Source organism: Bufo gargarizans, chromosome 1 (assembly GCF_014858855.1).
Source record: "Bufo gargarizans isolate SCDJY-AF-19 chromosome 1, ASM1485885v1, whole genome shotgun sequence".
Lineage (NCBI taxonomy): Eukaryota > Metazoa > Chordata > Amphibia > Anura > Bufonidae > Bufo > Bufo gargarizans.
Genome location: NC_058080.1, coordinates 684,594,620 through 684,618,019, shown reverse-complemented (window position 1 = coordinate 684,618,019; position 23,400 = coordinate 684,594,620). Strand labels below are relative to the sequence as shown.

The 23,400-nt window shown below is 44.6% G+C and overlaps 1 protein-coding gene and 1 long non-coding RNA gene across 6 annotated transcripts in view; one reads left to right on the top strand and one right to left on the bottom strand.

The window, feature by feature from the left end:
• Positions 1-23,400, bottom strand: part of PDE4D (phosphodiesterase 4D) — a 1,010,209-nt gene that overhangs the window by 361,694 nt on the left and 625,115 nt on the right. The gene's annotated exons all lie outside the window — the stretch shown is intronic.
• Positions 1-23,400, top strand: part of LOC122924763 — a 127,013-nt gene that overhangs the window by 60,790 nt on the left and 42,823 nt on the right. Inside the window, exon 2 of the long non-coding RNA XR_006387430.1 lies at positions 12,247-12,346. This is a non-coding gene — a long non-coding RNA (uncharacterized LOC122924763). The remainder of the gene's footprint in view (positions 1-12,246; positions 12,347-23,400) is intronic.

Sequence of the window (23,400 nt, the reverse complement as noted above, 5' to 3'; positions counted from 1 at the left end):
CGGCTCAGGCGCGTGATGTCAGTGAGTGAGCGCCGCCCGCCCGCACTGTCTGCTGTTACCGGAGCTAAGACAGAGTAAGATATCCAAATCCAATCCAAGTAAAGAGATCAGCAATGTCAATGATTACATTATTAAAGTTACTGATTAGTTTAGAAATGTGCTCCTGTGAGCGGCGGGGAGGGGGATCTGTGGTGGATGGCACTATTTAGGGGAGGGGGATCTGTGGTGGATGGCACTATTTAGGGGAGGGGGATCTGTGGATGGCACTGTTTAGGGGAGGGGGATCTGTGGTGGATGGCACTATTTAGGGGAGGGGGATCTGTGGATGGCACTGTTTAGGGGAGGGGGATCTGTGGATGGCACTGTTTAGGGGAGGGGGATCTGTGGATGGCACTGGGGGGGGGGGGGGAGGCCATAAAATTATTTTTGCTATGGGGCCCATGCATTTCTAGCTACGCCCCTGGCCCTAGTATGCATGCTCAAGCCGGAAATTGAGAAATTAGATTATAAGCATAACAGGGTACATGGATGTACAGTATTGTCTCCATTGTAAAAGCTACCACCCTACACAAATCATAAAGTATTATCTATAGATCACAAAGCTAAGAGCAAAGTGGGGAAAATATTTTCAAAGGGGATTTTAGGGCCATCTGCCTCTGTATGGTGGCAACTTTTACAGTTTGCTTAATCATGCATCCACAGAAGAGAAGCAACCCGTCAGCAGCAACCGATTCTCCATAGACTAAAAACACTTTTTATTGCTTCTCCCTTGTTAAACTTTGATCACGTCATGCCGCTCCACTTAATAGCCCGGGAGCTCATGGAAAGTGCAATACTTGGCTGTTTCCATAAGTCCCATAGTTTTTTGTTTTTCTAAATGGAGCAGCACTGTGCACGCTCGTCTGCCACTCCGACAAACCTCCTATAGTTATGCAAGGAATAAAAAGAGGGCTGGGATTAGTAAACAGAGGGGGTCTTAGTGGTTGGGCCCCCACCGTTCAGACATTTATGACTTGTCCTATAAAAAGATGATTAAAGGTACATTGTGGGACAACCCCTTTAATGTGACGGAAGTATAGACATATAATGAAATAATACAATTCTCTCTGTCTGAAGATACCACTAGGGCAGTGATGGCTAACCTTGGCACTCCAGCTGTGGTGAAACTATGACTCCCAGCATGCTCCATTTATTTCTATAGAGTTCTGAGAGCAGCTAAGCAAGGGGGGCATCGTGGGAGTTGTAGTTTTACCACAGTGGAGTGCCAAGGTTAGCCATCACTGCACTAGGGGAAGTCTAAAGCCTTACTGCATACTAAGTTACCTTTCAGTTTAAAGGGAACCTGTCATCAACTTTACGCTGATCTCACTGAGGGCAGCATAAAATAGTGACAGAAATGCTGATGTCAGCGGTGTGTCACTAATGAGCTAAAAGTGGTTGATGAGAACCAGCATCATAATTATTGCAGCACAGGCCTGGAAAAGAGTCAAATCTATTTGGGAAGAGTCATGGTTATTCCTAATCTCCTGCTCTCCCCGTCCATCTGCTGATGATTGGCAGTTCTCTCCTAGAGAGAAAGGGAGAAAACTAGGTATTAGACTGTCAGTCATCACAGGTGGGCAGGGAGAGCAGGAATTCATGAATAGCCATGACTCTTCTCAGGTGGCCGGGACTCTTTTCCAGGCCCAGTCTGCAACGATTGTGATGTTGGTTCTCGGCAACCACTTACTCTTAACTTATAAATGACAGACCGCTGAAATCAACTCACCTGTCTCTACTTTATACTGCCGTTAGTATGGGCAGCACAAAGTTGATGACAGGTTCCCTTTAATGTATAAACAGTATGCAGTAAGCTCCCTCTAGTGGTTGCTGCAGGCGGACACATAACTAGATCATTTACAATTATGCAGAGGTATTTGAGCCCTGTATGAGAAGAATGGGCATCTGACTTCTACAAAGACAATAAGAAATTGAACAGCACAGAAGTTTTTAACTATTTAGATACAAAATAGTGAGGTATAGATTCAACCTTAGTATGCAAAATCGATCCTACTGGAGCAATTCTTTTTTAATACAGTCAAGTTCTAAGCTTCACATTGTCAGAAAATTTGAACTTTTGAAGATTTTTTGTCTTAGTCTTTTAGAAAAACAGATCTCCCCTTCCGCTATATCTTATAAAAAATATTTAAAAAAAACATTCCCCCAAATATCACACAGGGTTGTCTTCAGCTCATTCCCAGGGTCCACATACAGGTTTCTGCCTCATGAGAGGTAAATTAATTACAGAAATTATACAAAGGATATTTCATAAATATTAAAGGATTCTTCCATATTCATTAAAATATTCCATCAGAAAAGCAAACCATGTGCTTATCAAACATAAATTATTCAGCGCTCCTCCTTGGATTACGAAATTACATTACACTGTTGAATGGCAGATATCCATTGTGTGTGATTTGCTTCTTCAGTAAGAGCTTTTCAGCATTAGGAAGAACCAGTACAGGTAGTACAATCATCTTGGGTCTGGTCACCTTTCAGATCAGTTTTCCTTTGAAGCCTTAAAGGGGTTGTCCCCAGGTTCAGAGCTGAACCTGGACATACTCATAATTTCACCCAGGCAGCCCCCCTGATGTTAGCATCGGAGCATTTCATGGGCTCTTTTATTTACAATAACACTGCCGGGCGGAGGCTTCCACCCAGCAGTGTGTTCGGCAACGCCACCGGCTTTGATGGGCGGCTTTAACAGGCCGTTTTACAGGCTAGGGCAGCGCTAAAGCCCGCCCATCAGTCCCTGTGACGTCACCGGGCTCACTGCTGGACGGAAGCCTCCGCCTGGCAGCCCCATGGAGAGCTCGGTTCTTCACCAGAACTCCAGAAAATGCCTTTGCCCTGCGCGATTCAGTGCAAGGCAAAGGAGAGCATCGGAGCATTAACTGCTCCAATGCTCAAGTCAGGGGGGCTGCCTGGGTGAAAATGGGGATATGTCCGGGTTCAGCTCTGAACCCGGACAATCCCTTTAACACTTGATATAAATGTACACAACACTAATTCATTAGCCAGCAAATTTACTAAACCCATTAACCCTTTCAGGACCAAGCCATTTTTCACCTTTCTGCCCAGGCCAATTTGAGCAAATCTGACATGTGTCACTTTTATGTGGTAATAACTTTAAAACGCCTTTACTTATCCAGGCTACATATTGTACTTCATGACAGTGGTAAAATTGAGTCAAAAAATGTCATTTTTATTTGCCAAAAATTTGGAAAAATTAGCAAATTTCCAAATTTCAATTTCTCTACTTTTATAATAGATAGTAATAACTCCAAAAATAGTTACTAATTTACATTCTACACTTCATGTTTGGATAATTTAGTGAATGCCATTTTATTTTTTGGGGACGTTAGAAGGCTTAGAAGTTTAGAAGCAAATCTTGAAATTTTTCAGAAAATTTCCAAAACCCACTTTTTAAGGACCAGTCCAGGTCTGAAGTCACTTTGTGAGGCTTATATAATAGAAACCACCCAAAAATTACCCCATTTTAGAAACTACACCCCTCAAGGTATTCAAAGCAGATTTTACTAACTTTGTTAACCCTTTAGGTGTTCCACAAGAATTAATGGAAAATGGAGACGAAATTTCAGAATTTAACTTTTTGGGCAGATTTTCCTTTTTAATCAATTTTTTCCCACTAACAAAGCAAGGGTTAAAAGCCAAACAAAACTCAATATTTATTGCCCTGATTCTGTAGTTTACAGAAAAACCCCATATGTGGTCATAAACTGCTGTACAGGCACATAACAGAGCGCAGAAGGAAAGGAACGCCATATGGTTTTTGGAAGGCAGATTTCACTGGGATAATTTTAAGCTGCCGTGTCACATTTGACCCCCTGATGCATCCCTAGAGTAGAAACTCCCAAAAGATGACCCCATTTTGGAAACTATGGAATAAGGTGGCAGTTTTGTTGGTCCTATTTTAGGGTACATATGATTTTTGGTTGCTCTATATTACACTTTTTGGGAGGCAAGATAACAAAAAATAACTGTTTTGGCACCGTTTTTATTTTTTGTTATTTACAATGTTCATCTGACGGATTAGATTATGTGCTATTTTTATAGAGCAGGTTGATACGGACGCAACAGTACCGAATATGACAACTTTTTTGGTTGTTTTAATTTTACATAATAAAGCATTTTGGAAAAAAATATTTTTGGGTGTCTCCATATTCTGAAAGCCATAGTTTATTTTTTATTTTTTGGGCAACTGTCCTATGTAACGGCTCATTTTTTTCGGTATGAGACGACGGTTTGATTGGTACTATTTTAGACTTTTTGATCGCTTGCTATTACACTTTATGTGATATAAGGTGACAAAAAATGGCTTTTTGACACAGTTTTTATATATATTTTTTTTACGGTGTTCACCCAAGGGGTTAGGTCATGTGGTATTTTCATAGAGCAGGTTGTTACGGATGCGGCGATACCTAATATGTCTACTTTTTATTTTTTTTCTTACATTTAACACAATAAAAGCATTTGTGAAACAAAAAAAATCATGTTTTAGTGTCTCCATAGTCTGAGGGCCATAGTTTTTTTTATTGTTTGGGCGATTGTCTTAGGTAGGGGCAAATTTTTTATGAGGGGTTAGGTCATGTGATATTTTTATAGAGCTGGTCGATATGGATGCGGTGATACCTAATAGGTCTACTTTTCTTTTTTCTTTATTTTGGGAAAAGGACGCTTTTTTTTTTTTAAACTTATAATTTTTTTCTGTAAAACTGAATTTTTTTACACTTAATTTTTTGTCCCACTCTGGGACTTTAACTTTTGGGGGTCTGATCCCCTTTACAATACATTACAATACTTATGTATTGTGATGTATTGGCTGTATGTATATTACCAGTGTAATACAGGGGCTGGATCTCTCAAGCTCTCCTAGAAGGCAGCCACAATGCCTAAGTAAGGCATCAGGCTGCCTTCCCTGCCATCGGGTCCCTGTCACAGCAGTGCAGGGATGGCCACTTTGTTGAGGAGGACGCACATGCTCCTTCAACCGCCACCAGCCATACCTACTGTTAGAAGCTGTAACAGTTACTGGGAGAGAGCTGCAGCAGATAGGACATGCTCCTGAGAAAGGGCATGTCTATAGGATCTGGTTTTACATTAATCATGAGAGAACTACCAAATAGTTAAACAACACATCCTCTAACCAGTTAATCCCCAGTCACCCAATCAGATATTTTTATCATTATTCTCCTGGGGCTACTTGTACACAATCCAGTGACAAGGTGGCAAGGAGTATACCCGTATAACCATATGTATCAGTTGTCCGGGAGTGCCCCTTTAAGTTTACCATCCACCCATACAAAATGCAACGTCCTTCATTGCCATTGGCCACCAAATTTGGAGTCCTGGCCATTTACTGGTAGGGCAGTTCCTTACAGCTCTGCTAATGGGCGATGGCCTCAATGACTGTATAAGAGAAGTATTACAATCTGTCCTACAGTAATTCAAATTTTGTGGAAATGGTGGAAATACATTTAGATTTTTATTTAAATTTTTGTTTTTTTCATGTATGTTTTCTTTTAGGTGCATATAGTTTTTGATCAGTACACAGCAGAATCCAACAGTTTCATATGATGGGCACTGCTTTTTGTTGTTAAACTCCACTCACCTGTCTGTAGTCCTGCGACCGCTTTGGCTAATCACAGTCCTGAGCAGTCACAGAGGCTTCAGCGCTACATCACCGCAGTGATGTACCATTCAAGCTGCTGTGACTGCTGAGGCCTGTGGCTGGCCACAGCAGTCAGGGGACCCAAGCTGCTTCCTGGTTCTGCGGGGACCAGAAGCAGCTAGGAATGAAGCACCAGTGGGACTGTGGACAAGTGAGGAGGGTTTGTTATGTTCAGAGGTACTGGTTAGGACCCAAGAGGTTGTTGGCTTCAGAGCAGTACAATCCCTTTAAAATGGTTGTCTCACTTCAGCAAGTGGCATTTATCATGTAGAAAAAGTTCATACAAGCCACTTACTAATGTATTGTGATTATCCATATTGCCTCCTTTGCTGGCCGGATTCATTTTTCCATCACCTTATACACTGCTCATTTTCATGGTAACGACCACCCTGCAATCCAGTAGCAGTGGCCGTGCTTGCACACTACAGGAAAAAGTGCTGGATTATGAGCAACCCTGCGGTACCAGCCACCAGAGAGGCCGGCGCTTTTTCCTACATTGTCCAAGCACGACCACCTCTACTGGATTGCATGGTGGTTGTAACCATAGAAACAAGCAGTGTATAATGTGATAGAAAAATGAATCAAGCCAGCAAAGGAAGCAATATGGACAATCACAATACATTAGTAAGTGCCTCATTTGCTGAAGTGAGACAATCCCTTTAAAGATAAATGGGAAAGCATTATTGACTGTAAAATACTGTAAATTATGGGCAACCCAATCCCCAGTTTTATTTTTATTATCAGAATGAACCTTTTGCTTCTTTCTAAAGTGTAGGCAATAGGCCAGCTGACAGCTATTCCTCCTGACCCATTCTATTACATGTGCATGCTCGGCCCTGCCAAGTATGCATGTGTTCTAGATTGGAAGATGGGAGAAATCTGCTACCAGACACCTCCGCCGACGGGTTCACATCACGTTTTTTCCCGTCCTTTTAACGTATAAAAAAACGTATATGTTAAACGGATGCCTTGGAATGATGCCATACAGTGGCAGCCGTTCACCATAGAGTTCCATTGTGGGGGAAAAAATAAACGGATACTTTTTTTACCGGACTGTGCAGGATACAAGAACATGGTGTGCTGCCTTTTTGTATCCTTTTTTGGGATGTGATGTGAACCCACCCTTATCTTCTCTGAGAACAAAGGATCAAGCATGTGGAAGTACAACAGCCCAATCCTCCTTTCCACAACATCAAAATGGGTAGGCTCGGCTGATCTGAATCTAAGGTGTACGAGCAGCTGCCGTATTCAACCAGCTGTGAATTGTTATGAACATACGAAGAGACGTCACCAGTGACGTTCTGCCATATACGTGGTTTGAGCTCTCAATCAGCATCTTAACACTACAGCAATTATTTAGTTTAATTTAATAAACTGTGAGCACCAATCAGCGCGTGCGAGTAAATGTAAGACGCAGCTGAATGTTCTCAATCAGTCATCCTGTTCCATTTACACAGATGAATCCTCTGCTTTCCACTCCCACATTACTTTCTGTGCATCCACAGTATGGCAGAGGTCACCGAGTTCCCGATGTTTATCGCTCACATTCTGATCACTTAATTCCCTTAATAGCTTCTGCCGCTACTAAGAGGCTACAAGCCGTAGCTTTGGATTTTCCATTTTCATCAATGAGAAAAGTTCTGATATCTCCTAAATGATTTCAGATGTGTTTTTAAGAGCAACTGATATTACAATGTCCTTGATGTGACCTCTTTACCGTAAGCCGCCAGAACTGCTTTACTACGTTACAATGCTACATAAAACAGCTTTTAATACCTTGTAGAATACACCGTAGTTAGACAATCGCTGGTTCCTCTGGTCCTGCGGAGAGGTGAGCCCTAGAAATTGTTAAGGATTATAAGGACTGGTCGCTCCTCACAGTTATAAACTTGCTTAAAGGGGTTGTCTCACCTCATCGTAGCGATATGCCACTAATGTCTGATAGGTGAGGGAGGGTCCTACCTCTGGGACCTGCACCTATATTTAGAATGGAGCCCGCAAAGTGAAGGAGGGTGCATCAAGCATGTGCAGCCGCCCTCCATTCATTCCTATGGGACTGCTGAAAATAGTCAAGTGCTGGAGCAGCAAATGGAGCGGTGGCCGCACTTGCGCAGTGCGACTGCCGAAAATAGCCAACAACCCCTTTAAGAGGACATATACACTTGTCTAATACGCCTAATTGAGGCCCCGATGCAGAATCTGAAACAGTCCTCCACTCACCCAACCACCTACCATTGATAATACTAGTCTTTGTAATTGGATCAAACCTTATATACAGAACCCTATTGACCCCAAGTCGTATGTGTACCCTCCCCCCTGCTCATGGAAGGGGTAAGGAATCAGGAGAGCACTGGTGTAACCCAAACAAGGCAGCTTTTACTCTCACTGGGCAACAAGCCTAATGTTTACCACAGTCTTTGGAGGCAACAGACTTAGTGGTTACAGTCTCTCAATGAGGGCTTAGAAGTAAGAGGTTAATTAGGTGTCTCTTTCAGTGATTTTAGGCAATTATAACATACTGTAGTCCCTTTAAGAGGCAACCACTCACTGTCCCTCTGGCTTACATTATCTAAGTATCAAAACTATGGTCTCTTCAAAGTTGTGCAATAAAGATGGTTATCACCCCAGTGTTCTCTCCACATGGTGCATTACTATACAATCTGCACAGTCCCAGTCACAGTATCCCTTCCTTTATGACACAGTCTCTCACTCAGGGTTGCTTACAGGCTGGCTTCTCTTGGTCACAGGCCTGACTATTATACATGCCTTGGCTGATTCAAGGTGGGATAGAGTAGGCTGCTTCTTTCTACACCCCAGCTCTGCGGTCCTACTGTAGTACCCTAATAACTTACACCAATCACCTCCACTTGCTAGCTAGATACATATATGATTATTGCTGGCTTTATTTCCAGCTCACTGTTCAATCTTCTGCCTGCGTTTGATCATGAGGTCTGTGAAGCACAAGTATTTATCATATATCTAACATGTGTTCTCGCTATACCTTAAGGCTAAAAGGGGTTGTCCCATCAAAAATATTCTACATTTTTTAAACCAGCACATGCATCTAGATACTTTTGTAACTGCATGTAACTGGGTCATTCAATAAAATGTTTGTATAGCGCCACCTGCTGTTTGTTCTTTTACTTATTTCTCTTTCCACCTTGATATCAATCCTGAGATGAATACACATGGTGAGCTCTATCCTACAACTGCCACCAACCCTATAGAAGCTGTAAAAGTTACAGGGAGAGATATGCAGGAGAAAGGACACACCGTAGGAGAAACCTTAGTGTTGCTTCCATCACATACATATTCACAGCACAGCATATCAGACAATACAGTGCATATGTATATCACGGTGCAGCATATCCTCAGGCCATCCTTCTTTTTCCCGGTGAAGCTCATCTGCAATCAGGGGCATAGCTAAAGGCTCATGGGCCCTGGTGCAAGAGTTCGGCTTGGGCCCCCCTTCCCTCAATGCTTTGTGGGCAGGGGCAAAAATTGAAACGGCACCTCCCCCCCCAATACCAAATTCATGATCTAACCCCTTCCCTCCAGCCAGAGGTGTAACTTGACCTGCATGCACTTTCTATAATACCGGTGTCTTCTTATGCAAAACAAGGGTCTTTGGTAGGGTGGCCACTGGCTTCATCCAAAAAAGCTGGACCTCACCGGCCATGCCCCCAAACCGATAAACCACACCTGCCTCTGTGAAGACACGCCCCCATCCCCGGCTGGGGAAAAATGGGGGGGAGGAGAGGGAAGAAGTTTCTGAGGGGAAGGTGAGCTGGGGGCAGCTGGGGTGCTTCTCTCCCCCTTAGTCAGCCACAGGGAGCCATGTCTTCGGCTCCGGTGACTGACTGGGGGTAAAAGAAGCCTCAGTCTGTTGCTGCAGCTCACGCTCAGACAGCGCAGTGCGCTGGACGGAGGACAGGGAGCCTGAAAACCGGACTGTCCGGCCTAAAACCGGACGTCTGGCCACCCTAGTTTTTGGGCCTCCTCAGGCTCCTGGGCCCTGTGGCGACTCCTACCTCTGCATCGCCTATAGCTATGCCCTTGTCTGCAATGTTCATCGCATCCTGCCTAAGGGTCACTACCACCCACCCCCCCCCCCCCCCCCCGCCAGAGTCTGCGATATGCCAACTGTGACATTTTCCTCTACACAGCTACTGTATGTCAAGCTCTGACAGCAGTTGCAGTGAGAGCGGAGCCTCTAGGTGTAACGGCAACGCCCCCCGTTGCTCCTAGAGTCTCATTTGCATATATTAAAGCATAATTTTGCTCAGAAATGCAGGCACATATGAACATGGGACTAACACAGATGCCTTCAGCTGCCAAGCGCACATTTAACAGGTTACATAGTTACATAGTCAGATACTCGTAACTAAGGTTTTGTTTTTGTATATTATTATTCTACACACGGTGGCGTCTTTAAATATTATCCCGCAGTGTTTGGCCGTGCATTAAGGAGTGACGGTGCTCCAATTGGAAGACAGTGACACTGATAAATAGGTCTCATAACATCTGCAGCAAATATCAATGGCTCCATTACCATTGTAAAACAATTTACTCTGCTGCCACTTGTCATTGTCTTTCTCATCATTACGCTGGCAACGCTGCTTCCGCTGCTTGGGTGAGCACATTATATATGGGAACACGTCACAGTTACCCAGTCAATGTTCTCATGCTATATATGGCATGCAGTAATACAGATTAATTACTGTTTTACATCCATTTACTGTAGGTGTGCTCACTGTGACTGGTCTCTAATCCTTCAGTTTTGGTGTGGTAGTTGTAGCACCCTAGTCTACATTTGGTGGTGCCCGTCCAATAACTTAAGGCCCCTTTACATTGGCCAATTTGGCAGGTGATTGTCAGGAAGGAAAGGTTTCTTCCTGGCAAGAGCCTGCTCATCAGCGAAGGAGACGTCTGCATTTACGTGCAGTGATCTCCTTCACAGTATGGGGAGGAGTGATCGCCAATTTCATCGCTCGCCCTTATATAGAACTATTGCTTGATGGCCGCAGAGCGTGAGTAGACGGCACAATCTGCTGCCGGCAAACAACGATTTACACTCACCTAAAGAATTATTAGGAACACCTGTTCTATTTCTCATTAATGCGAAACCAATCTAGTCAACCAATCACATGGCAGTTGTTTCAATGCATGTAGGGTTGTGGTCCTGGTCAAGACAATCTCCTGAACTCCAAACTGAATGTCAGAATGGGAAAGAAAGGTGGGCTACAACAGCAGAAGACCCCACCGGGTACCACTCATCTCCACTACAAATAGGAAAAATAGGCTACAATTTGCACAAGCTCACCAAAATTGGACTGTTGAAGACTGGAAAAATGTTGCCTGGTCTGATGAGTCTCGATTTCTGTTGAGACATTCAAATGGTAGAGTCCGAATTTGGCGTAAACAGAATGAGAACATGTATCCATCATGCCTTGTTACCACTGTGCAGGCTGGTGGTGGTGGTGTAATGGTGTGGGGGATGTTTTCTGGGCACACATTAGGCCGCTTAGTGCCAATTGGCCATCGTTTAAATGCCACAGGCTACCTGAGCATTGTTTCTGACCATGTCCATCCCTTCATGACCACCATGTACCCATCCTCTGATGGCTACTTCCAGCAGAATAATGCACCATGTCACAAAGCTCGAATCATTTCAAATTGGTTTCTTGAACATGACAATGAGTTCACTGTACTAAAATGGCCCCCACAGTCACCAGATCTCAACCCAATGGAGCATCTTTGGGATGTGGTGTAATTCCTCGTGCCCTGGATGTGCATCCCTCAAATCTCCATCAACTGCAAGATGATATCCTATCAATATGGGCCAACATTTCTAAAGAATGCTATCAGCACGTTGTTGAATCAATGCCACGTAGAATTAAGGCAGTTCTGAAGGCAAAAGGGGGTCCAACACCGTATTAGTATGGTGTTACTAATAATTCTTTAGGTGAGTGTAGGTGCCTGCACAAATTATCCACTTACCCAACAAACGAGCGCCTGCACAAACTATCCACTTACCCAACAAAGAAGCGTTTCGAGCAGGGTAATCGGCGCCACCATTACACCACAAGATGATTGCTAATGAGCGTTCATAGGAGTGATTATCTGGTGGATTCTTGGCCCGTGTAAAGGACCCTTTAGATGCTCTGATGCAATGATTTCTCTCCTCATCTTATCTATGTATCCCTATATAAACATAGAATTAACATCAATATAGAATTATTATATTTTTATTTGTGTTTGTGGTTTTTAGACATTTTTTATTACAGGCCTTCAATATTGATATGACCTTCATATGCATTTTATTATTATTTTATATATTTTTTTTCACTTTACTAGTAATTTTTTTTAAAAATGTGTAGAATAATAGGACATTCTTATGCTACTCTGGGGCAATATAAGTATATGATACAGTTTTGGGGAAAAAACCAGAGAATTTGTTCCAGATCATGCTATTGATATGTACTCTAAGCTTCTTTTTTTTCTTTGTCCCGTAGCTGACATCAGAACTGAGCACAGAAAGAAAATCTGGAAAGGGAGGATTCAAGGGACACAAACCTTAAATTTTCTCATAGAAAGGGAAGAATGGCATTAAAGGTATTGTCCTATTAAGATAACTTATCACCTATTCACAGGATTGACTGGGGTCTGACCACTGGGGCACATACCGGTCACAAGAATGGGGACCGGTCCTCCCTCATTAGAATAGGGACGGGAGGTGGTTATGCATATACGTTGGTGCTTCATTCAGTTCTAGGGGGCTGATGGAGGTAGCTGAGTACAAGCTCTCTCTGGCAGCCACATAGCGGCCTAAAAGGGAAAGCCCCCTCTATGATGTCCATGGGCCCTAATACTGCATCTGGACAGGCATCGTCTTCATGAGACATCCCCACCAGCAATAACATACGTTATATATGTATATATATGCTATCCTTTTGTAAGTTATATTCCCACTGTAATCACAAATAAGCCTTACCGCGTATAGCTTGCTCCAGTATAATGCAGAGCACAAGCTCTCTGCTATCTCCAGCAGCCCCATAGCGGCCTAAACCCCCCCCCCCCCCTCCTATGATATCCATAGGCCCAAATAGTGCATCTGGACAGGCATCGTCTTCATGAGACGTCCCCACCAGTAGTATATGTACATCTATACTGGAGGTAGCTGAGTACAAGCTCTCTGCTGTCTTCGGCAGCCCCATAGCGGCCTAAAAGATGTCCACAGGCCCTAATAGTGCATCTGGACAGGCATCGTCTTCATGAGACTTCGGCAGCCCCATAGCGGCCTAAAAGTGGAAGCCCCCTTTATGATGTCCACAGGCCCTAATAGTGCATCTGGACTGGATTAGTCTTCATAAGACATCCCCACCAGTGGCAATGTTCGGTATATATGTACATCTATATTATCCTTTTGTAAGTTATATTCTCGCTGTAATCACAGATCGGCCTTAACGTGTACAGCTTGCTCCGGTATCATGCTGAGCACAATCAAATTTTTGGTAGGAACAACTGGTTGCTCTTTAATATTTGCCATTCCATTAAAGAAACCTCTGAAGCCATTAATTAGTCAAGCTCACTCTAACATCAAAGGGCTGACTTCTTCAAAGGCTCAGTCAGAAAGCACAACACAAGCGCCACAATACTTTGTGCGCTATTTATTTAAAGTATGCATCACTGATTTATGGGGAAGCGCTAATGTTAATTTTTTAAATATTATTTTTGGAGTGTCCATACTGTGCATTTTTTTTTCAGGAAATTTTAATTAAGGGCAAACAAATCTAAGAGGTGTGTGCATCTCTGAAAGGGTCCATGGGGCGGGGCTTCTAGGCATGAGCAGAGTAGACACTGACAAATCGCTTTCATTAATGGTCTAAGGTAAGGCCTTTGTGATAGACCAATGAGCTATCATTGTGTAGAGATGTACTCTAAGAGGACTGTGGCAGGCGCAGCACTATGAAGCGCCTTTTGCGCTGTGGCATAAAATAATTTTGATATCTCTGACTTTTAGTCTAACCAGACTGTCTATTACTCTGTAATTCCTCTAGCGCCGTTCTATGGAAACAGTAGGTTTAAAGAGCACACCAAATAACTTCTTCATTAACTTTAACTTTTCTTCATATATAACACTGCCGCCTCCGCAGCAGATAGTCCATGTACAAAACACGTGTTGAAAAGATTTCACAAAATGGCGGTATGCATAAGATGGTGGTTCAACTGTTCAATCTTGTCAACATAAAATAGTGGATATATTTCTCTCTGTCATATTAAGTTGTTTAAGCACTTTATGATCTCTCTGAGAGGTATATCTGAGATTTAACAGTTCTGCTGGCTAAACTCGGTTTGCAGTTTGCAGTAACTATTTGCATTTGGTTGAGTATGATCTAGTATGGTTGTATGCAATTTGGATTGCAATATGGAATTTGAATTTGGATTGTGAACTTTGTAGCTTGCAATTTGTAGCTTGCAATTTGGGGGAACTGTAAGTAAACACACATATAACTGGTTCAGTATACAGTTCTAATCACTATACTAACGGTAGGAACATTATGTAACTGTTTTAAATACCTATTTTGGCCTCTCTGCTTCCATAGAAAACATAGCTTTCAGTGGAGTGAATGCCTCTTCAGCTCCTGTCTCTGGTGAATAATGATTTTAGCAGCAGGAGCTGTGGGAATTCCCAGACAGGCTGTCTGTGAGGCTGGCTGTGATTGGTGAAAACTCTGGCTGTGATTGGTCTAGACTTCTGCCCAGCAACAACAGATTAACTATTCTTTCTGAGGGCACAAATGAGGGGCATTATTCTTCCTGGATGCACCAATGGGGGGCATTATTCTTACAGGGGGCACTAATGGGGGCATTATTCTTCCTGAGGACACAAATGGGAGGCATTATTCTTACTGGGGAGCACTAATGGGGGAATTATTCTTACTGGAGAGCACTAATGGGTGGCATTATTCTTCCTAAGGGGCACTAATGGTGGCATTATTCCTTCCGAGGACACAAATGGGGGGCATTATTCGTCCTGGGAGCACACATGGGGGCATTATTCTTACTGGGGGCACTAATGGGGGCATAATTCTTCCTGAGGACACAAATGGGGGCATTATTCTTACTGGGGGCACTAATGGGGGCATTATTCTTACTGGAGGGGTACTAATGTGGGCATTATTCTTACTGGGGGGTACTAATGGGGGCATTATTCTTACTGGGGGGTACTAATGGGGGCATTATTCTTACAGGAGAGCACTAATGGGTGGCAATATTCTTCCTGGGGGCCACTAATGGTGGCATTATTCTTCCCGAGGGCACAAATGGGGGGCATTATTCTTACTGGGGGCACTAATGGGGGCATTATTCTTACTGGGGGCACAAATTGGGGGGCATTATTCTTACTGAGGGGCACTAACAGGGGCATTTTTCTTACTGGGGGGTACTAATGGGGGCATTATTCTTACTAGAGTTGTTGCGACACCAAATTTTTTATTCGGTTTTGATACCATAAAAAAGTATTGCAATACTCGATACCATTCGATACCACATGAAAAAAATAAAACACCAAAAAAGCCACGTGCATGCCACATTTAAAAAAATGGCGAATCGCGCACAGTTTTTATTTATTAATTTTTCTGTTCTGGCGTTCACCACATAGATTATTTTAAAATATTTTAATAGTATGGACTTTTTGGACATGGCAAAATGTGTGTCACCGCCAGCTCTCTGAGAAGGTCTGGCAGACGCTCTTCTGTACCTCTTGCATGATGTTCTTTGTTTTGGTTTCACTTTGCCATCTCCTTTCCTTCTCCCAGCTGTCACCTATTCACACTAATTGCCTCCCTTTATATTCCCTCCCATACTGCCTCACTTTGCGGTTTATACTACTTCCTGGATTGAAGTGATCACTGCTGGAGACTTCTGTTACTGCTTGTTCAGATAAGTCCTTTCTTGTATTGTGTTTATTTGCTGGCTTGATTCTAGGTGACCCTGACTCCCTCCGTATGAAGTGCAGGGAGGCGGTGGTCGTGTCCCCTCACTATTATAGGGTTTTCAGGTGTCGCACAGTCTAGGTACGAGGGCATGCAATTGTCTACCTCTGAGACCCTTGTATGTGCTTAGCAGTCAGGGTGAGCTCTTAGAGTTTTACAGGGGTCATCTTTATGCTCCTTAGTTTGGGATCAAGCCAGTCGGATGTTTATCCATAACTTCCAGCTATCTGCAATATCATCCGTGACAATGTGATATGTTTATTTATTTATATTTTATGTGTAAAATTGGGAAAGGGGGTGATTTATACTTCAAATTTTTTTTTTAAACTTTTTATTTAATAACTATTTCCCCCCTTAGGGGCTAGAACCTGGGATCTTTTAATCCCTTGTCCTATTCACCCTGATAGAGCTCCATTAGGGTAAATAGGATCTCACACTCTCCCTGCTGTCCTGTGCTCTGTGCACACAGCATCAGGGGTGTTACCATGGCAGCCAGGGCTTCAGTACCGTCCTGGCTGCAATGGTAACCGATCAGAGCCCCAGTATTACACTGCTGGGGCTCCGATCAGAAGCTGCCACCAATGAGAAGGGGAGGGGACCCCCCCAGATTTTAATACTGGGGGGGTTGAGGGGGGGGGGGGGTGGGCGCACTGCGGTACCAATGATAATTAACTTTTAATACAGGAGGCGGGTGCCGGCAGCAGATCAGCGGCAGTTCACCCCTCAGGTGCCGTACCACTATGTTATTAACCCTTCTCTGCCCATCATAAGAGCATGAGCATGAGACCCTCTACCCCCAGGAGATGGTGCTGCCCCTTCACAGCAGAGTGTGCCAAACGATCAGCTCGGCAGCTGGGCAATGCCGGCCTTACCTGTGCCCTACCATGCCAATAAACACAGCCACCAGCCTGCTGCCAGATCCAGATCACCCCTGCCCTGCCATACTGAGGGGGGGAAGGGGTCCTCAGCTCTGAAGCCTGGGCACTGAGGACTGAAAGGCTCCAGCCTTCTGCCAGATCTGGATCAACTGCCAGGCACCAGCTCCTACCCCCTGAGGTGGGCACAGATCACCTGGTCTGTGCCCACCCACAGCTAGCCCTGCAGTATGCACAGCAGTACAGAGGCTGGCCTGTAACCCACCAGCAGAGAGGGTAAGGGAACAGCTGGGCACCTTGAACACTGTAGAGAGATCACTGAGCCCTACATCCCTCTGCATTACCTCACAGGTGCTACAATTACTGCTGATCGCTCAGGGGGTTAAATGACGGGGTTCGCTGTTCCTAGTCATTGCGGGGCTGGGACGAATCGTTCATTAGAGCGACACTACCTCCTCAAACAGCTGATCCATCTATCTATCCTGGCAACGTCTGCTGCATATAAAATGACAAGAAGTCACCCAGATAATGACCGCATTCATGACTGAGTTACACGATTAATTGCACCGACCATCACAATTTTGCTATGTTATCCCTTAGAACTGAACAGGAATTATCGTGATTGTGATGCAGATCTGCTTTGTATTGATGTTTCCAGCAGAGCGGAGAGGTTATTATTCCACATTGGCAATTTATAAACTAATCACAGTGTTCTGCTCTCAAAGGCTATTATTACTGTCATGTATCTGCCTCCTCCTCAGAGGCATTCACAAAAGCATCCCACTCCGCCGTATTCATGTAGATATATGGACACATGAAATGGAATCCCCCCCAGTATTATGGCCAGTTTCAGAGGGGCAACCAATACCTAGAAAATAAAGGTGATATCATGTAACCTGGACTATCTCCCACCGCATAGATGGACCTTTGCTGAACATCTGCGAGGTAAATATTATAGCGTAACTGGCTTCAAAATCTTGCTATAAAGCTATAAACCACTCTACAATCTCTGTATGGGCTTATACACCCAGGAATATTGCCAGTATATAGATTCCAGAAAGATTTGTAGTCATTTTTGCAGCTGACACTAAGCTATGTAGTACTCTGCAGTCTATGGAAGATGTCTACAAACTAGCTTGAACACTCTGAGTAATTGGGCATCCGCTTGGCAAATGAGGTTTAAATGTGGATAAATGGGAACTTATGCATCTGGAAAGAAATAATATACATAGAACATATGACCTAGAGGGAGTTACACTGACAGAGTCACTTGTAGAGAAGGATTTGGGTGCACTTGTAGTAGATCATAGGTTGAATAACAGCACAATGTAAATCAGTGGGTTCTAAGGCCCGCAGGATATTGTCATGTATTAAAAGAGGCATCTCATGGGACAGGGATGAAAAGTTACCACTTTACAAAGCATTGGTGTGGCCTCATCTGGAATATGCAGTTCAGTTCTGGGTGCCAGTTCATAGAAAGGATGCCCTGGGGCTGGAAAAACAAAAACAAAGGGCAACTAAACTTCTAAGGAACATGGAGGGTCTTAGTTATAAGGAAAGATTAAAAAATGTATTTAGTCTTGCGCAGATGATTATAAGAAGGGACAGGATTAACTAATATAAATAAATCCAATGCATTCAGAAAGTCTAAAGACCCTTTCTCTTTTTCATATTTTGTTATGTTGTGGCCTTGTGCTAAAATAGTGAAAATAGAATGTTAAAAATCTTTGCTAACTTAGGGTACTTTCCCATTAGCGTTTTTCTTTTCCGGCATAGAATTCCGTCCTACCGAGCACCCGAGCACAATGGAAGTCAATGCGAGAACCTGAGTATTAAACCAGGCACCCCCTGCTCTGAAGAGGGGAGGGTGTTAGGTTCACAGGAAAAGGTCAGAAATTGATGGAAACACCACAGAAATGGTTCAGGAACAGCATGGGGAGGATGTCTGGATATATCTTGGACTCCCAGGTCGCTGCTGGGAACGATGTTGTCCGAGTAGTATGCCACTTTTACAGACTGACTATAATACGCAAAAAAACGAAGGTAAAATTGATTTTAGAGGAAAAATTGTTAGGAAACATTTTTTCCTGTATATTTACTTGTATATAAAGTGCAAGTGCTGCCAAAAATTACAAGGAAGAGGCACTCCGATACAACCTGTATATCACATAAAGGAGGGCCTCATTCACATTGTGGTACAATTGTTCAGTTAGTGGGACTTCTACACTCATAAAGCCTATGCACTAAGAGAAAGGGCTGCCAAAAATTACAAGGAACCAGCACTCCAATACACCCTTTATTACACATAAAGGAGGGCATCACACACACCCTCAAAAATGATGATTGATGGCCTGCTGGTGACCCTCAAAACCATTAGGAGCAAGAGCCTGCTGCTGATCTGACCATCTAAAACATTAGGAGCGAGGGCAGCCAAATAAGCATGTTGATATGATGGAGGAGGAGAGACGAGAAAAGAAAGATTAAACCATATACCTTTTTTGGTGGTGGAAGGGGTGCATGGGAATACAATGTATTCAATACACCATAAATGCCACATTTAAAGTGCCTTTATGTTCAGCCGTTTTCCTCTGGTGGAGTAGAGAAGTCAGGGGCAATCCAGGCCTTGTTCATTTTGATAAGAGTCAACCTGTGAGAAGTTTCAGTTGACAGGCGGAAACGCTTATCAGTTATTATGCCCCCAGCAGCACTAAATACCCACTCTGACAAAACGCTGGCAGCAGGGCAGGCCAGCACCTCCAAGGCGTAGAGCGCCAGTTCGTGCCACGTGTCCAGCTTGGACACCCAATAGTTGTAAGGCACAGAGGGATCACTGAGGACGCTGACACGGTTTGCTACGTACTCCTTCACCATCTTCCAAAACTTTTCCCTCGATGTGACACTAGGCTGCGCATCAGGGTGAAGGTGCTGGCGGCGTATCATGAAACTGTGCCAGGCCTTGGAGAGTGTTGCCCTGCCTTTGTTGGAACTGCTGTGTGTTCCACTTGTCTCCCCTCCTCGGCTGACCAAGGAACTACGTACTCTGCCGCCAGCGTTGTCAGCTGGAAATTTTTGGAGCAATTTTTCCACAAGGACCTTCTGGTATTGCACCATTTTGCTAGTCCTCTCCACCACAGGAATGAGAGATGAGAAGTTCTCTTTGTAGCTGAGGTCGAGAAGGGTGAACAACCAGTAATCGGTGTTCGTTAAAATGCATATAATGTGAGGGTCACGGGAAAGGCAGCATAACATGAAGACAGCCATGTGTGCCAGAGTCCCAACAGACAAGACTTCGCTGTTCACATCAGGAGAATGACTCTCAATCTCCTCATCCTCTTCCTCCTCTTTAGCCCATCCATGCTGAATAGATGGAATAAACCTGCTACGTTTACTTCCCTGTGTAGTAGAGGCAACCTTCTTCTGCTCCTCCTCCTCCTCATCATCATCCAATTAGTGCTGAGAGGACGAAACAGAGGGTGGTCTGGCTATCACACTGTGTACTGTCTTCCCCCATTTCCAACTCTTCCACATGCAAAGCGTCCTCCTTCATTGTGAGCAGCAAGCGTTTCAATAGACACAGAAGTGGGATGGTTACGCTGATAATAGCGTTATCGCCACTCATCATCTGCGTAAAACCTCACAGAGGTCAGACATCCATGCCCACTCGTCGCTTGTGAAGAGCGGAAGCTGACTGGAAAGGCGACGACCATGTTGCAGCTGGTATTCCACTACTGCCCTCTGCTGCTCACAAAGCCTGGCTAACCTGTGGAACCTGGAGTTCCAGCGCATGCTCACGTCGCACAACAGTCAGTGAGCTGGCAATTGCCAGCGCTGCTGCAGCGTTGCCAGACTGGCGGCAGCTGTAGATGACTTTTGGAAATGGGCACACACACAGCGCACCTTCACCAGTAGCTCAGGCAAATTGGGGTAGGTTTTGAGAAACCGCTGAACCACTAAGTTGAACACATGGGCTAAGCATGTTATGTGTGTGAGCTTGCCGAGATCCAAAGCCGCCACCAAGTTACGGCCATTATCAGACACAACCATGCCTGGTTGTAAGTTGAGTGGCGAGAGCCACAGCTCAGTCTGGTCCCTTACACCCTGCCACAGCTCTGCGGCGGTGTGCTGTTTGTCACCTAAGCAAATTAGTTTCACCACGGCCTGTTGCCACTTCCCCACTGCAGTGCTGCACTGCTTCCAGCTACTGACTGATGGCTGACTGGTGCTGCAAGATGATAATTCAGAGGCGGAAGTGGAAGGAGGAGGAGGAAGAGAAGGGGGGGGGGGGTTTGCAGCCACTAATGTAGGTGGTGGCGGAAATCCTGATGGAAGGCCCGCAATCCTTGGCGTTGGTAGCAACTGTGCCATCCCAGGGTACTATTGCACTTGGCCTCCACAATGTTCACCCAGTGTGCCGTCAGGGAAATGTAGCGTCCCTGGCCAAAAGCACTTGTCCATGTGTCAGTTGTTAAGTGGACCTCCCATACCACATCACCAAATTGAAGACATACATATAATATAGCACCATAGTTTATTAGTGGTGACAACTAATAAATCATACAACATATAACATATCACATAATAATTTAAATAGCAGCAATGCATAAAGGTACTATGAAAGTATTAGTTCCCCCCGGCTATTCAGGACCACATGAGTGAGGTTGCTAGCGTTCACGCCCCTGCTCATTTTGGTACAGCACAGGTTTCAAATGACAATTCTTTTATCATCCGCACTTTCCTAAAAAAAAGTGCCAGACTGCGGAACACCTACCCCTTGGCAATGGAGATTGCCGCAAGGGGGTGCTCCGGGGAACAGTTGTGGGCCTGATTGGTGTGGTCTTCCTTCTCCCTTTTGCCACCACACTGCCTCTTCCATCCTGTTGCAGTACTGCGGATCCCTCCCCCTATGTACTGCTGTCCTCGCTCGGCTTGCCACCTTCCCAGGTTGGGTCAGTGATTTCATCGTCGACCACCTCCTCTTCCACTTCCTCACTCTGGTCATCCTCCTGACTTGTTGACCTAATAAGACCCTTACTTATTGACAATTGTGTCTCATCCTCATCATGAACCTCTTGAGACACTAATTGCTGTTGACTTATTGGCAACTGTGTCTCATAATTATCATCCACCTCGTGAAACACTAATTGCCGTTCCCCACGTCATCTTTTTTCTGACTGTGGATGCTCAAGAGTTTGGGAATCAGTGCACAATATCTCCTCATGTCCCTCTTCAAGCGGGCATGGCCAGAGGGCCAAATCAAGGAATGGCGATGAAAAGAGCTCCTCAGAATATCCGAGCATGGGATCACTTGTTTGCCAACACTCTCTATGGTGGGAGGAAGGAGGACCAGGGTGAGGATTCTGTTGACCAGACTCTTGGCTACTGAGACTTGACTTTGTGGAAGACAGGGTGGTGCTTAATCGACTGGAAGCATTATCTTCTGCAATTCAACCGACCACCTGGTCATACTGGTCTGACTTCGAGAGTGGTGTCCTGCGCCACTCTGCAAACTGGGACATGAAGCTAGGTATCGTGGATGAATGTGTTTCTTGTGTTCTGGCAGCAGGCAAAGTTTCACTGCGCCCAGGACCACGGCCTCTACGTGCACCATCAGCAGCACAGCCACTTTCCCATCCCTTACTGCTCGCCTTGAGCATGTTAAATAGAAAATATGCTTGCAAGTATGTCACATGTACAGAAGCGCAGGTTTTGTAAGTGTATGCACAAATAAATTACACTGAATGTCACAGATATTTAGGATGCGCAAATGTTTTACAGGAGATGTAGCGCAGTTAATGTCGCTGTCAGCAGCGGCCAACCAATTGCGCTGAATGTCACAGATATAGATAACAGAGGTAGGGAGACCAATGTGAAGCTACATCTCATAGAATTACACTGGAGAGTCAGCACATACAAATAGTACAGGCAGTATGAGTCAGGAGGTTTTTATAAGTGCAGCTAATCACTTACCTGCTATATGCCTGCACTCCTGGTCCATTACATAGGGAAACATTATATCCATGATATATAGAGCAACATGGAGGGTGGGAAGAGGTGGTGCATGAGTGCTACCTGGAGGGATGTGAGTAGTGACAATGTCAGCCACAGGCTGAGTCAGGGTTTACACATTAGAGCAAATTCAGTTGACCAGGTTCCCATGGTCAGTGAAAACACCATCACACCAGGCCCTGTCAATTAAAATCCAGAGGGGGCAGCAGTTGCAGAGAGCAGAGCCTCAAGGTATAATGGCAACGGAATAATGGTAACGCCCCCATTGCTCCTAGAGGCCCATTTTCACATATTAAAACATCATTTTTCCCATTAACCTCTTCCCGACCAGCACCGTAATAGTAAGGCGCTGGCCAGGTCTTAAAAGATGGTGCCCACTCCTGAGCGCTTTGGGCACCATAGCCCCGGGTGGCTGCCTGCTTCTTATAGCAAACACCTGCGGCTCATGTCCGCAACCAGCAGTAATGGCGATCCCGGGCATTTAACCCCTCAGATGCCGTGGTCAATCCTGACCACAGCATCTGAGTGCGCTGAAAACCGAAAGCACGCGCTTCCGGTGGTGCTCTGGCTCCCCCTTGCGGCGATCGGAGGAGCCGGAGCTTGTCTGCAGCGTCCCCTGTCTTTGTGAATGACAGGAGGCTGCTTCATAGTATTTCCTATGGAGCCCTTGCCTGTAATAGGGCTCCATAGGAAACAAGCAATTTTCTTATAGACTCCAGTGCTAGTGCATTGGAGTCTATGAGAATAGCAATCTAATGATTGCATGTTATAGTTTCCTATGGGAACTATA